We start from the raw sequence: 16,568 nt of genomic DNA, 5'->3' as shown, positions 1-16,568 counted from the left end.
GAACAAGGAAGTTTCCAGAAGGAGGGAAGAATGCAGTTGTAGTACCAATACATAAGAAGGGGGACAAGAGAGATGCAAACAACTACAGAGGAATATCGCTACTAGAGGTCGGATACAAGGTGCTGTCAAAACTCTTGCTCAAGAGTGTAGAAGAATAGGTAGAAAGTACAGTTGGTGACTACCAAGCGGGATTCAGGAACGGAAGAGGATGTATAGAACAGATATTTATCCTGAAGCAACTGATAGAACACAGGGCCTTAAAAAACAAAAAGACAGTAACAACCTTCGTGGACTCCACAAAGGTATACGACTCCATCGACAGACAGACTCTTGTTAGGATTCTTAAGAACAGATGACTAGATGCAACTACACAAGAACTAATAAAAGAAATTCTGTGAGACACAAAAGCAAGGGTGAGATTCAGAGGAGCACTGTCACAAGAATTTGAGATCAAGACTAGTGTTAAACAGGGACATGGATTGTCACTATTGTTGTTCAGTATAGCACTGGACGAAGTGATCAGGCAGTGGAGAGCAATAAACTAGGAAAAGGGAATACCAAAGACCCATGTGGGGGACAACAAGGACAACAGGGCTCAAGTGGACTGCCTAGCCTTTGCAGACGACATAGTAATAGTAAGTGAGATGGAAGAAGACGCAAAGACACAACTCGACAACTTAAGAAAGGCAGCCAGAAAGGTGGGACTGAGGATCACCTATAACAAGACAAAGACATTAAATAGCACTGCAGACTGGGAAACACTGGAAGGCACTGTGCAAATGGTGGACTAATTTACATACCTGGGAGAATTTATAACAGGAAGGAACAGGAGTGAGGAGGGAATAACAGAGAGGATAAAGAAGATGAGGTCAGCCATCTGTAATGAGAGAGATATACAACAAAAAGAATATATTCACAGAGTCAAAGATAAACCAATACAAGGCAACGGTGAGGAATGCAGTATTATATGCCGCAAAGTCAATGACACTAGGAAAAAATGGGGCAGAACAACTAGAGAAAGAAGAGAGAAAAATGCTGAGAAAAATACTAGGTACCAAAAAAAGGTGGAGAGAGATGGATGCGAAGACCTAGGGAAGATCTGTACCGGAACATGAGAACAATGTCTGGGGAAATCAGACTCAAAAGGCAAGGTTTGCTGGACATGTAATTAGGATGAGCATGGACAGAATGACGAAGAGAGTGTGGGAAACAACAGGGAGAACAAGGGGAAGACAAGAACCAAGTGGGTTGTTGAACTTCGGAAGGACTGGTTGGAATTGGGAATCAAGGTCGAAGGAAAGGAAAATTGGAGGAACAAATATACACCGACCAATATACCGGAGATCAACGACAGAGAAGAACACCAGTGGAGCCGACAGGAGAAAAGGACACTGAAGATCTTGGAAGAAGAGCGGGGGAGAAGAAGAGAAAGAATGAAGAGGTTCTGGGAGAGGAAGAGGAAAATGCAGTCCACGAAGGGGCTACCCGTGGTCCTACAGAGGCCGTAACGCAGGAAGAGAGAGACAGAGAGAGAGAGAGAGAGAGAGACAGGCAGACAGACAGACTTTACTGATCCCACTTATTACTTAATACTTTAACATGACCTTCGATCTTTCTGAATGTGTCAACACTGTCATCATCAGCATCTTTATCACCTTCATCAACAACAACAACAACAAAAAACAACCATATTAGATATTTACACATCAGAAAGCTCGACTATGATAAAAACAATTCAGTGCCATAATAATCATTAAATAAACTTCTGCACCTGTAATTTATTGACAGAATTTCCTGTTTGGGGCTCGTCTTTCGCGAATAAAACTCTTACCGTAAACTATTTCCGCCCGCAACTCTGGGATACTCTCGGCTGAACTTTTCCAATACGTTCTTGATTGTCCAACATTAAGAAACTAAAAGTACAATTCACATGCACTATACTTACTTGAATAGCAGTCATCGATCACTGCTTAAAGTTATAAAGAAGGAATCTGCTTTGTTTAACTATCTAGCACAAATCTTAGAATTACTCGACACACCAGTATGAGATACCCAGAACTTCGTTACTACCTAACTGAAGGTAACTTAAACTAAAGCAAAACAAGCACTAGATCAGAAGTTACATTGTATACATCCTTAAATCAATTCATTTGCTACACACACAATAAAAATTACTTAACAAGATATTAATGTGGTAAACTATCTGTGTGGTTGACTACGACGAATGTGATGACAGAGCACATGTGCGAGTTAACGTAGAACACTCATTTCAGAGAAACTAGAAAGAGTGGTTGGCTTCCAACTGAACTTGCCATACAGCAGTGCAGAGGCGCACTGTTTGGAATCCAGAGGCGATGACTGTGTTGTCACAAATAGAATTAGGAACGCCCAACAGCTACTGGTAGTGGAGCCTCATTTCCTCTTGGGATGATTGGACATGGCTCTGCGATGAGTGTTCGCCCTGTTGACTGAGTCATATTGCCACATCGATCGCCAGTTACACCGTTCAGACTACGCTACGGGGAAGTGTGGATGAGCAATGAACGGAGATCAGCGTTTAACTGCCTGCCGTCCAGGCAGAAATGGCTGCATTGTTGTACAAGACGATTCCAAATTATTCTTACAAACTCATAGGGGCGCTAGAGAGCACATCAAGAACTGGATAGGTCATCTCCGGAGTCGAATGTTTTGTTCTACAGGAACAAACATTTAAATCCTAAAACAATGTTTTATTTACCCTCCAGCAACAGCAGTTTACTAAGACTTTGATGATCACGACACATGCAGAATTTACATATTACATTGCACACACACGTCTCGTGATCCGTTGATGGTCCACTCCTGTTCCACTAAAACAATAGTGATTAACATTCGGCATTATTATCCTATCACTTAGTTGGTTACAGATGTGCAAGTGTTTTTCACCCTTAAAATGTAAGCATTGGCAAAGACTCTAAACAAAATTGTCGCTGACAATACTCTTGTATACAGAATTGGTGGTGGATTATCACAAAAGGAAATGCAGAACGTAGAACCACTGCGACAGAATTTCCGCTCTGATCGATGATACCCATAACAAAGAGAAAGACCCAGATAGTATGTGATTACTAACTTCTGTGGACCGTTACTTTATTGAGATATTTAGTAATAACACTAAATAGTTATATGAAATGGGTTGAACTGTGAAAATGTAGCACGTTTCTAGGAACGTGCTGTGCGTATGTAAAGGAAACTGATTACGAGACACTAGGGCATGGAGTACTTACCAAGCAGTGGAGTACTTACCAAGCAGACATGACAGCACCTATCGAATGAATACAGACAGGCGCAGCAAGGTCTACAACAGATCGATGTAGACCATACAAAATAGTACACACCCGCTCAGATAAGAAATGCAACGTTGTCCTCGACAAACCCTACTGGGTACATTTGCAGATCCAGTATTAGAAGAAGATTGTTCAACTGTTGTACTGTCTGCATCACATATCTCAGTGTGGGTATCGTCAGAATAAGATAAGGTACATTAGGTGATGAAGCATAAACACAAATGTTATTCCTTCGCTCCATACCAGATTGGAATAGGAAAAAGTCGCCAATATTAGTATGAAACATCTGCTGTCAAGCGCGGTGCTGTGGTTTGTTGAGTATGTACGAATAGGATAACAAAGAAAATTCAAAGTGAGATAAAGAACATATCACATCAACTGTCACGTTACACATCCGGTATCAGGTTGCATATTCGTATATACTTGGGATCCTTATATTCAAGGCCAGCAACAGTTCCCTGCCACTAGTGAACTACTGGGAGTTGATCTCTGTCAACCAGAAGAACCCCAATGACACCACAGCAAATTCTATAAGAACTGAAGTTTTACCAATTTCCATCCAAAGATACTGAATCTGTAAGAAATACCGTACTACAGTAGATGAATCACCTTATAAGCCACTAGCACATTACTAGACCGTGTGACGTCATAGTAAGATTCTGAAGGTTAAGCTACTGTGTGTATGTGTGTGTGTGTGTGTGTGTGTGTGTGTGTGTGTGTGTGTGTGTAGCACAGTGCTACAAAAATACCTAGAGACAGCTCACCAACATTTCTAAATTTTATTCTAGCGGTTTATTATATGTTCTGCAGAATGTTAATTCGCTCACGCATTTAAGTGAAGCCGGCCGGAGTGGCCGTTCGGTTCTAGGCGCTACAGTCTGGATCCGCGAGACCGCTACGGTCGCAGGTTCGAATCCTGCCTCGGGCATGGATGTGTGTGATGTCCTTAGGTTAGTTAGGTTTAAGTAGTTCTAAGTTCTAGGGGACTGATGACCTCAGAAGTTGAGTGCCATAGTGCTCAGAGCCATTTGAACCCATTTAAGTGAATTGTATGTGTCCCTCACATCAGTGAGGCTATCTTGGTGGGAACACCTAGCAGAAATGCCGCAGCTCGATATACACTGAAGCGCCAAAGAAACTGGTATAGGCATGCGTATTCAAATACAGAGATACGAGGTGCGGCTAGAAAAAAACCGGACTGATGCTGGAAAAAACATTTATTTACAATTATTTACAATTTCATATTATCTCCTTCAATGTACTCTCCTCCTCGGTCTCTACACCGCTCCATTCGAATTTTCCACTGTTCATAGCAATGCTGCAGATCATTTTCGGTAAGTCCATACATTACTTCCGTCGCTTTTTCTTTTACTGCTTCAACAGTCTCAAATCTAGTTCCTTTCAAAGCTGACTTGACTTTAGGGAAAAGAAAAAAGTCACAGGGGGCCAAATCAGGTGAGTAGGGTGGATGATCTAAGATGGGAATGTTGTGTTTTGCCAAAAACGTCTTCACTGACAACGCACTGTGAGCTGGGGCATTGTCTTGGTGAAGGATCCATGACTTTCTTCTCCACAAATCGTTCCGTTTTCTCCGTACTCACTCACGTAGGGTAGCCAGGACGCTAATGTAGTAATGCTGATTCACTGTTTGTCCCTCTGGTACCCAATCAATGTGCACAATCCCTTTGATGTCAAAGAAAAACAATCATCATTGCCTTGAATTTCGATTTTGACATTCGTGCTTTTTTTTGTCGTGGAGAACCAGGAGTTTTCCAATGCATCGATTGGCGTTTAGTTTCGGGATCGTAAGTAAAAAACCACGATTCATCGCAAGTTATAACATTTTGTAAGAAGGTGGGATCACTTTCAATGTTTTCCAGGATGTCAGAAAAAATCATTCTTTGGCGTTCCTTCTGTTCAATTGTGAGACACTTTGGAACCATTTTTGAACACACTTTGTTCATGTTGAAACTTTCATGAAGAATCTGCCTAACACTTTCCTTGTCAACTCCTGTTAACTCAGACACTGCTCTGATTGTTAAACGGCGATCTTGTCGAACAAGTTTACCGATTTTTTCAATGTTTGCATCAGTTTTTGCTGACAATTGTCTGCCAGTGCGAGTGTCATCACTGGTGTCTTCGCGGCCATCTTTAAATCGTTTAAACCACTCAAACACTTGTGTTCACGATAAACAATCATCGCCGTACACTTGTTGTAACATTACAAACGTTTCACTTGCAGATTTTCCTAGTTTGAAACAAAATTTGATGTTAACACGCTGTTCTTTCTGTACACTCAACATTTTCCGACGCACAGACAAAACGTCAACTACTTAAAACAGACGCCACGGGCAGACTGAGTGCAGGAGGCAGATGAAACTCGAGCAGTAGGCGGAGCGAGAGTCACGTTACAGGCCACGCGACTTTCAGCCTTATTGCATTCGTTTTATTGTTTCACCAGTACTAGTCCGTTTTTTTTCTAGCCACACCTCGTATGTAAACAGGCAGAATACGGCGCTGCGGTCAGCAACGCCTATATAAGACAAGTGTCTGGCGCAGTTGTTAGATCGGTTACCGATGCTACAATGGCAAGTTATCAATATTTAAGTGAGTTATGTTATAGTCGGCGAACGAGCAATGGGACGCAGCAAAATGGTTCAAATGGCTCTGAGCACTATGGGACTTAACTTCTAAGGTCATCAGTCCCCTAGAACTTAGAACTACTTAAACCTAACTATCTTAAGGACATCACACACATCCATGCCCGGGGCAGGATTCGAACCTGCCACCGTAGCGGTCGCGCGATTCCAGACTGTAGGTCCTAGAACCGTTCGGCCACTTCAGCCGGCGGGAAGCAGCATCTCCGAGGAAGCGCTGAAGTGGGGATTTTCGCGTACGACCTTTTCACGAGTGTACCGTGAATATCAGGAATCCTGTAAACGTCAAACCTCTGACATTGCTGCGGCCGGAAAAAGATCATGCAAGAACGAGACTAACAACGACTTAAGAGAATCGATCGTTCAGCGTGACAGAAGTGCAACTCTTCCGCAAATTGCTGCGGATTTCAGTGCTGGACCATCAACAAATGTCCGCGTGCGAAACATTCAACGGATCATTATCGATATGGGCTTTCGGAGCCGAAAGCCCACTCGTGTACCCTTGATGACTGCACGATACAAAGCTTTACGCATCGCCTGGGTCCGTCAATACCGACATTAGGCTGTTGATGACTGGAAACATGATGCCTGGTCGGACGAGTCTCGTTTCAAATTGTATCGAGCGGGTGGACGTGTACGAATATGTAGACAACCTCATGAAATCATTAACCCTGCATATCAGCAGCGGACTGTTCAACCTGGTGGACTCAACATAGCATACAGAGCCAACAACACAATACAAAGCAGACTTGGAAGAAATACCACCAACACTGACAAATTTAGCCAGTCCAGTACTTCCAACTGTTGTCAATCTGTATATGTGGGTCAAACATATCACACAATCACCACCCAACAAACATTGAGACTGACCTACACATCCTTCAAACTAGTAGCAGCTTATACCAAAAAGTAACTATATAAGAAAACTATCACATCCAAAAATCAATAGTCCAAGGAAAGAAAGTACTCAATGAGCACCACATCACTGTGCAAATAAACCCTCTTCGCCACAATAGAAGAACTATACAAATAACACCCACACCAAAACCACTCATGAGGGAACAAATAAATCCTTTCTCCCTCCCTCTCCCTCCCCCCCCCCCTCACTCTCTCTCTCTCTCTCTCTCTCTCTCTCTCTCTCTCTCTCTCAGCTCCAGTCCTGAACACACACACACACACACACACGCGCGCGCGAACACTCAAAAAAACCAAACACCACAGACCCCAAATACACTTCAAACTCGCGGGCCTCACCCAGTCAAACGCGCTACGAAATAAATGAACACTGCACAGCCACAACAACACGTAATGGCGGCGAAAACTCTGGCTATGTTTTGAAAAATCGGAGAAAGTGCAGTGTCAAGCGACCATAGACCATGAAATCTGCCTATTCACTTCGCCAACAACATATGAGAAAACGCCACAATATCAAAACCGTAAGTTACACACGAAAAACGTGATATATACTCATTCCCGTTTGTAAATACACAATAAACAGAAAAATTAAAGAAATTATATTTTAGTGTTTGCAGATGAGAAATTGTAGATTGTGTAGCAGAATAGCTACCAAAATAAATGTCTAATAGTATCATCTAAGGTATTTAAACTAATGCATACATCCACTCTTTTTGCCAATTAAGCTATAATTAGAACTTTGACATAATGTTATAAACAACAGATAGAGCATCAGGTCGTTAACACATATCTCAACTGTGAACTATGAACAAATGATGTATAATATTTTACAACAATTATTCATTCACAATTGTAAATATTATGTACCAAAATTTTCGCTAAATGTTAATATGTAACAATAATTTTACGGTTAGAAAATAAAAAAAATAATCCACTGAAGGTAGCACAAAAAGTGCTTAAACATGTCTGGATGAAACAAAACAGAAAAAGAGGTGTCTTGCATAAGGCCGAATTCCTCTTCCTATTTCTCATATATCGTTAGACCTCTGACTTATCAAAAATGGTTCAAATGGCTCTGAGCACTATGGGACTTAACATCTATGGTCATCAGTCCCCTAGAACTTAGAACTACTTAAACCTAACTAACCTAAGGACATCACACAACACCCAGCCATCACGAGGCAGAGAAAATCCCTGACCCCGCCGGGAATCGAACCCGGGAACCCGGGCGTGGGAAGCGAGAACGCTACCGCACGACCACGAGATGCGGGCCTCTGACTTATCAACAGGATAAGTCTGTAGATAGGATATTACTAAATTTTTTCGTTCCTTTGCAATATCGTAAATGCGATAATTCATTTGGAAAATATCCATAATCCTTACACGTGATATTTTCCTCTCATAGCACTCTGCTAGGGAATTCGATTAGGGACCACATGTTTAAGATAGGGCACGTAATAATTATGTCCCACATCTATTGAAATGGAAATGAGCGTTTGGCGTCATTGGCCGGGAGGTTCCTTGCGGGGCAGGTCCGGCCGCCTTGGTGCAGGTCTTATTACATTCGACGCCGCATTGGGCGACCTGCGCGCCGGGTGGGGATGAAATGATGATGAAGACAGCACAATACCCAGTCCCTGAGCAGAGAAAATCCCGACCCAGCCGGGATTCGAACCCGGGCCCGTTGGACGGAAATCCGTCACGCTGACCACTCAACTATCGGGCCGGACTCCCACATCTCTTAATTTAACCTGATATGGGTCTCAGACTGACGTAGTTTCATAGGGTTGCTCTTCGCTCTCCATAACAATGAATCTCTTATTATTGCTTGCGGATATGCTGTAACACACTCCTCTTAGTAAGCAAAAGACATATCTCAAAACCAATAACGTAATGTTGGAATTGTTACCGGTAGGTTCAATCAAAACCCTCGAAAACCCTTTAGATAACTGACATTGGCAGCCAACGTAAGATAAGAGAAATTAGGACTCGCACATATAGACGCTTCCCCCCCCCCCCTCTCTCAAGTGGCACATGGTACCATACGGGATGTGTGTGTGTGTGTGTGTGTGTGTGTGTGTGTGTGTGTGTGTGGTGTTCTAAATTGTTTTTAGGCGCCATGATCGTGTGATCCACTAATAAGGAACCCAGAGTTCAGACAAACATTTTAAAAAAATGGTTCCTGGGAAAAGGTAATTGCCAATTTCCTGCCACATCGTTGCCCAATTCCGTCTCTAACAACCAGGTCGTCGACGGAACTTAACTCTGCATTTTCTTGTTTTATTTTATAATAAATAACACGCTTCATCGAAACAGCGAAAGAAACAAAATCACTCTTGGTAGAACAAATTTGTTTACGTGGCCATCCTCCGCAGCAAGCACAGAAATAATTGTATTGTAAATAAAACAGCCTTTTTCTGCTGCCACAGCAGGAGAAGGCGGTTTTATTTACAAAGCAAGTACTCCTGGTGGAACGCGGACTGTTAAACAACAGTTAAGTCTAGGCATGAGGCATCCAGAAACTGGAACAGTAACAAACTCGAAAATAGGTACAACATCTTTCTAACTGTAAGAAAACAAACATCTAAATTATTCCGACAGACTAAAAGAAACTATGAAAATGCCCAACTTTAGAAATCGAAAAATACTTCCAAAAGCAGAATACAAGAAACGTTTATAAAACATTCAAAAAAAAACTAACCGTTTACCAACCTCATAGCCTTTCCTTCAAACACGGAAATGACAGTTTGGCTCTTAAAAACCAGGAAAATTGTAAGGTACTTGCAATTATTTTAGTCCGCAGTTCGTGGTCGTGTGGTAGCGTTCTCGCTTCCCGCGCCCGGGTTCCCGGGTTCGATTCCCGGCGGGGTCAGGGATTTTCTCTGCCTCGTGATGACCGGGTGTTGTGTGATGTCCTTAGGTTAGTTAGGTTTAAGTAGTTCTAAGTTCTAGGGGACTGATGACCGTAGCTGTTAAGTCCCATAGTGCTCAGAGCCATTTGAACCCATTTTTTTGCAATTATTTTGAAAAATTATTAAACTGTCCAAAACCAGAGAATAAATTCCAACCACAGCAAACTAATAACACCAACCCTAGCTCTGTACAGAACTTGACGAAATCGAAATAACTAAACAAATTAAGAGACTTAAAAACAATAAAGTATCCGGAGAAGGCGGTATAATTGCAGAACTATTCAAATCAGGTAGCCTTAACACTATAAAAGATATCACTCACCTTATAGGACATATCTGGCAAACTGATAAAATAACTGAGGACTGGAAGACTGCCATAATTCATCCATTGCATTAAAAAGGGGATAGAACAGATGTTAGTAATTACCAAGGAATCTCTTTTCACCCTGTCGCATACAAAATTCTCTCGCAATGTTTACTTGATCGAGCCCAAGTACAGTTACAACCTAAAATTGATGAATGACAAGCAGGTTTTAGACCAAACAGATCCTGTCCGGAACAAATTCTTTATTTAAAACTAATCCTTAGGCACCAAAAGATTACCATTAACAATATTGTATGTACATTTGTGGATTTTAAAAAAGCCTACGACTCAGTTGAAAGTGAACCTCTTTTCCAAATGTTTGATGAACTAGGGTTAGATAATAAAACTCTAACACTGATTAAGGAAACGTTAACCGACACTAGCTCTAAAGCTACATTCACGGGAGAAATTTCTGAAGCATTTGATATAAAGACGCGTTAGGCAGTAAGATGGATTCTCCCCATTACCGTTTAGCTGTGTTTTGGGAAAGATAATTACAGAATGGCGAGAGCAAAAGTCGAGTCAAAATATACATCAATGAATCAAGTTAGGTAGAAGTAATATTAGATTGCCTCGCCATTGCAGATGATCTGGCAATTTTAACTACGGATATTACCACAGCTCAAAAACAAATTGAAATTCTTAAAGAAGTTGCGGAAAAAGTAGAACTACAAATATCATTCGAAAAAATGAAATATATGACATGCAACAAACAAGCACTAAAGTTTTTGAACGTGAAATAAAGAAAAATAAAAAGGAATTCTCAATTTAAATACTTGAGGAAAATCATAGAAGTAAATTTATCCGCAGTATCTCTGATTCCATATCGATAATGCGGTTTGGTTGGGAATATGAACACTTTGCTTCGTTTACATGAAACACAACTTACGGAACACGAAAACTGAATTCCGGAAATAGATTTTCGCTGTCGCGTTTAAATGTTACGGCCTGAAACGGTTTAGCTTGATCGGCCAAATATCGATTTTACAATCGTAAGTTGTTTTCACAATTGGTCTCTGGAAATAAGCTGTTCCAGTTTCCTATTTAGCAGCACAAAGGTTGTTTCTCTTCAGTTAAATATCGGAGGAAGACAGCTTAATTTTCAGTATGATATTCCTGCTTCTTCACTGCACAAATGATTACTCCGTCCAGATTAGCAACAAACTTAAAAAAAAAAGACGTAACCTGACAACCCAAGCACTTACTCAGAAATGGCTGTGCGTTTACACGGGAGTCAAAACAGACTGTGGAAGAGGAAGTGCGGCATCCAGAACCGCATTTCCAGAATCGATATTGGACTGTTTACATGGCTAATCAGAAACGGTACTGGGAAATCTTTCTACGAAATCCGGTTTTGAGAGCCTCGCGTAAACGTATTGACCGTCGGAGATAAGAAACAGTTTGATAAAATTAGCGAACAATTATTTTATGTATATTTCATATACCACCATTGCTCCAAGATGTAATTTTGTGTAAAAATTAAAAGACCAATACAGGAGTGCCCATAGCATAACAATCAAACCTTTTTTCTCACGTTATTTGCCTAAAGAAGGTACTAATTGACTTGAAATGCCTTAGATTTTCTCTGACCAGTTAAATTAGCTGAAAGTTTTCGCTCCTGTTTATAGATCGGAACTGAACTGAACTGCACTCTTATGCAGATGAATAAGAAATTGCTGCCGTGTTCGAGAGAAAGTAACGTTGTCGCAATGGCTAATGAAATAGTTCTCTTGACTGGGATGTAATCAGACCACATACTGGGGAGACAAACTGAAACACACTAAGGCTGCCGCGCGAGATAAGCTGAGCGGTCTAGGGCGCTGCAGTCATGGACTGAGCGGCTGGTCCCGGCGGAGGTTCGAGTCCTCCCTCGGGCATGGGTGTGTGTGTTTGTCCTTAGGATAATTTAGGTTAAGTAGTGTGTAAGCTTAGGGACTGATGACCTTAACAGGTAAGTCCCATAAAATTTCACACACATTTGAACATTTTTGGTAATTCTTTTTGTTAACAATGAGGCGCAAATTTTAGTAATTTTACTGAAATCAGCACTCTGATACATAAGTTAGCTTTGTAAACTCTGTACTTGTTATAATGTGAAACTCGGTTTTGTTCTGGGAAGTAATTTCGCTATTTTCTGAGTGTAATATTTGTTTATTTTAGTTCCACGTTTTATAATGAATCTGAAATCGTTTTCTTTCGGTAAGGCCCAATCACACACTGAAGAGCCAAAGAAACTGTTACAGTTGACCAATATCGTGTAGGTCCCCGCGAGCACACAAGAATGTCACAACATGACGTGTCATGGACTCGACAAATGTCTGAAGTAGTGCTGGAAGGAACTGACACCAAGGATCCTGCAGGGCTGTCCATAAATCCGTAAAAATACAAGGGTGTGGATATCTCTTCCGAACAGCACGTTGCAAGGCATCCCAGGTATATTCAACAATGTTCATGTTTGGGGAGTTTGGTGGCCGGCGGAAGTGTTTAAACTCAGAAGGGTGTTCTTAGAGCCTTTCTGTAGCAATTCTGAACGTGTGGGGTGTCACATTGTCCTGTTCAAATTGCTCAAGTCCGTCGGCATGCGCAATGGACGCGAACGGTTGCAGGTGATCAGACAGGATTCTTACGTACATGTCAGCTGTCACAGTCGTATCTAGACATATCGGGGGTCCCATATCACTCCAAATGCACACGCCCCACACCATTACAGGGCCTTCAAAAGGTTGAGTAGTCCCCTGCTGACATGCAGGATCCATGGGTTCATGAGGTTCTCTCTATACCAGTACACATGCATCCAAAAAAATGGTTCAAATGGTTCTGAGCACTATGGGACTCAACTGCTGAGGTCATTAGTCCCCTAGAACTTAGAACTAGTTAAACCTAACTAACCTAAGGACATCACAAACATCCATGCCCGATGCAGGATTCGAACCTGCGACCGTAGCGGTCTCGCGGTTCCAGACTGCAGCGCCTTTAACCGCACGGCCACTTCGGCCGGCACACATGCATCCACTCGATACAATTTGAAACGAGAGGTAACATGTTTCCAGTCATCGACAGTTCAATGTCGGTGTTGACGGGCCCAGGCAAGGCGTAAAGGTTTGTGTCGTGCAGTCATCAAGGGTACACGAGTGGGCCTTCGGCTCCAAAAGCCCATATCGATGACGGTTCTAGGCGCTACAGTCTGGAACCGCGCGACCGCTACGGTCGCAGGTTGGAATCCTGCCTCGGGCATGGATCTGTGTGATTTCCTTAGGTTAGTTAGGTTTAAGTAGTTCTAAGTTCTAGGGGACTGATGACCTCAGAAGTTAAGTCTCATAGTGCTCAGAGCCATTTGAAGCATTTGAACCCATATCGATGATGTTTCGTTGAATATTTCGCACGCTAACACTTGACGATGGCTCAGCATTGAAATCTGCAGCAAATTGCGGAAGTGTTGCACTTCCGTCAAGTTGAACCATCTATTCAGTGGTCGTTGGTCTCGATCTTACAGGATCTTTCTTCCAGCCGCGGCGATGTCGGAGATTTGATGTTTTACCCGATTCCTGATATTCACGGTACATTCGTGAAATGGTCGTACGGGGAAATTCCCGCTTGTTCGCTACCTCGGAGATGCTGTGTCCCATCGTTCGTGCACCGACTGTAACAGCACGTTCCAACTCATTTAAATCTTGATAACCTGCCATTATAACAGCGGTAACCGATCTAACAACTGCGCCAGCCACTTTTTGTCTTATATAGGCGTTGCCAACAGCAGCGCCGTATTGTGCCTGTTTACATATTTCTGTATTTGAATACGCATGGCTATACCAGTTTCTCTGGAGCTTCATTGTACCTTGGAAAGTACTGTTAGTAGTGAAAATAAAAAATTACAAAGAGGCGAGTATTCAACCAACCAACCGACAGAAATTGCCGATATTTGCCATAAGAATTTTTTACATTTCTATCTTTTACATCCGTGTGGCAATAAGAAACAATCGTTAATAAAGAGAAAATCCACATTGTCACAGATCCGCAATATCAGCTCATCAGCGTCCCTGATCGCTTAGGCATTGGGCTTTCCAGCTGCTACTGCTAGAAGGCGCGCCATCACTGTCAACTGTTAAGGACAACAACGTGTGGAAGACGGGGGTCACGCAGGCTATCGCGGATCGTCACAGAGCAGCCAGTTCGTTGCTGGGCGATCAGTGAGCAACCATGTCATCCCCCTCACTTTGGGGTACAGAAATCACCGCCCTACTCGTGTACCTCTGGTCACCGACCGCCACAGGGCACGGAAATTAGCAATGAAGTAGGAAAACCAACCTCAGGAGCTCGAAACATACTAAAACGTCAACTGTACTGACGAGTTGCGCTGTAGATAAGAACACCCTGCGCCCTACACGTTTCCTCTGGTCACCGAACGTCACAGGGCACAGAAATTAGCAGTCGAGTACGAACGCCAACATTAGGAGCTCGAAACATACTAAAACGCCACTATCATCCACTAATAATAAATGTCTTGTGACTAGGGCCTCCCGTAGGGTAGACCTTGCGCCGGGTGCAAGTCTTTCGATCTGACGCCACTTCGGCGACTTGCGCGTCGATGGGGATGAAATGATGATGATTAGGACAACACAACACCCAGTCCCTGAGCGGAGAAAATCTCCGACCCAGCCGGGAATCGAACCCGGGCCCTTACGATTGACAGTCTGTCGCGCTGACCACTTTTTTTTCTCATTTTGTTCCATATTGTTCGTTGAATTTGTTCGGGGCGGTTGTCCGATGACACCCGTTTAGGTTCATTGTTGATACATTCACTCAGTTTTTTTGTTACAGAGAGTAGCTAACCCTCTGACCGAACACGCTGAGCTACCGTCCCGGCTCTCAATCATGAAGACGAACATAAATGTTTGTCTGAACGAGTAACACACACTGCAATAAATAAATAAAACTAATGCAACTCCCTACGTGGCAGAGCTAATGTGCAATGCCGATGTGTGCCACCGTTGGTATCTCGGGTACAGCGCGGTGTCAGAGTGTAAGTGAAACGTCTAGCCCGGGAAAGAACCGTCACAGCCTCATAACGTATTCAGTGGTTGCCAGTGACTGCCGGAAAAAGTCCTACGCAGAACTGTTACATAGGGAATCACCGATCGGTATCTCTATCGTTAACGGTTAAAAATTCCTTCCGTCGGTGGTTCGGAAATCGCACACGCCTACCCGTTTCCTCCAGATAATACTCACACAACCTGTTAAAAGATGGTCGTCCAGCAGCGGTGCCCACAATTGCAATTACTGCTCGCCAGTGGAGGGAGGAGTCCGTGATAGGACTATACCTGCCTAAGCGTCTAACAGCCAGCGGGCACAGAAACCAGTCAGCCGTAAAAACATTCTCAAAATCCCGTCTATGAGCTGCTGGATTTGTCCGTACAGTCTTTTTAACCAAATACGTCGATGGCCTGCAAGATTTACCACGAATCCCCCTCTGCTCTTTCCCATGTCTCATTAGAGCAGAAAGAGCTTTGATAAAGACCTGCCTACGATAGTTTCACTAAAGACGACCCACATATTAGCCAACGTCAGAGTCAAGTTCAGTGACTGATGGTGTCGAGAGAAGATGTCTGTAGATAGGATATTACCTATGTATCTCTGTTTAAGTTTTGTTTCTATTTTTTTAGTCTCTTGTAAGGTGGTAAATGCAATACATTATTTGGGATGAGCCGTAATCCTTGCATGTGATGTTTTTCTCTTGTAGATCACACTCTGCTGAGTAATTTTTAGGGAACATACGTTAAAGACGCCGGCCGGGGTGGCCGAGCGGTTCTAGGCGCTACAGTCTGGAACCGCGCGACCGCTACGGTCGCAGGTTCGAATCCTCCCTCGGGCATGTATGTGTGTGATGTCCTTAGGTTAGTTAGGTTTAATTAGTTCTAAGTTCTAGGGGACTGATGACCTCAGAAATGGCTCTGAGCACTATGGGACTCAACATCTTAGGTCATAAGTCCCCTAGAACTTAGAACTACTTAAACCTAACTAACCTAAGGACATCACACACACCCATGCCCGAGGCAGGATTCGAACCTGCGACCGTAGCAGTCCCGCGGTTCCGGACTGCAGCGCCAGAACCGCTAGACCACCGCGGCCGTGACCTCAGAAGTTAAGTCCCATAGTGCTCAGAGCCATTTCAACCATACGTTAAAGACAAGTTGCGTGATAACATAATCGCATCCACTAATCGAACCTGGTAAGATACTCAGGAAACTGAGCAAATCCAGTAAACTGGTGTAGTTTTACTGATTAGAGATAATCGTAGGTATTTTACGACATCATATAGACATTAGCGGTGCTAGGTGAAACTGTAACAACCACATATAATGTTGTCTGTTGTAGCGGTTGGTTAGTTAGTTAGTTT

This window comes from Schistocerca nitens, chromosome 3, assembly GCF_023898315.1.
Source record: "Schistocerca nitens isolate TAMUIC-IGC-003100 chromosome 3, iqSchNite1.1, whole genome shotgun sequence".
Taxonomy (NCBI): Eukaryota; Metazoa; Arthropoda; class Insecta; order Orthoptera; family Acrididae; genus Schistocerca; species Schistocerca nitens.
This window is presented reverse-complemented; position numbering follows the sequence as displayed.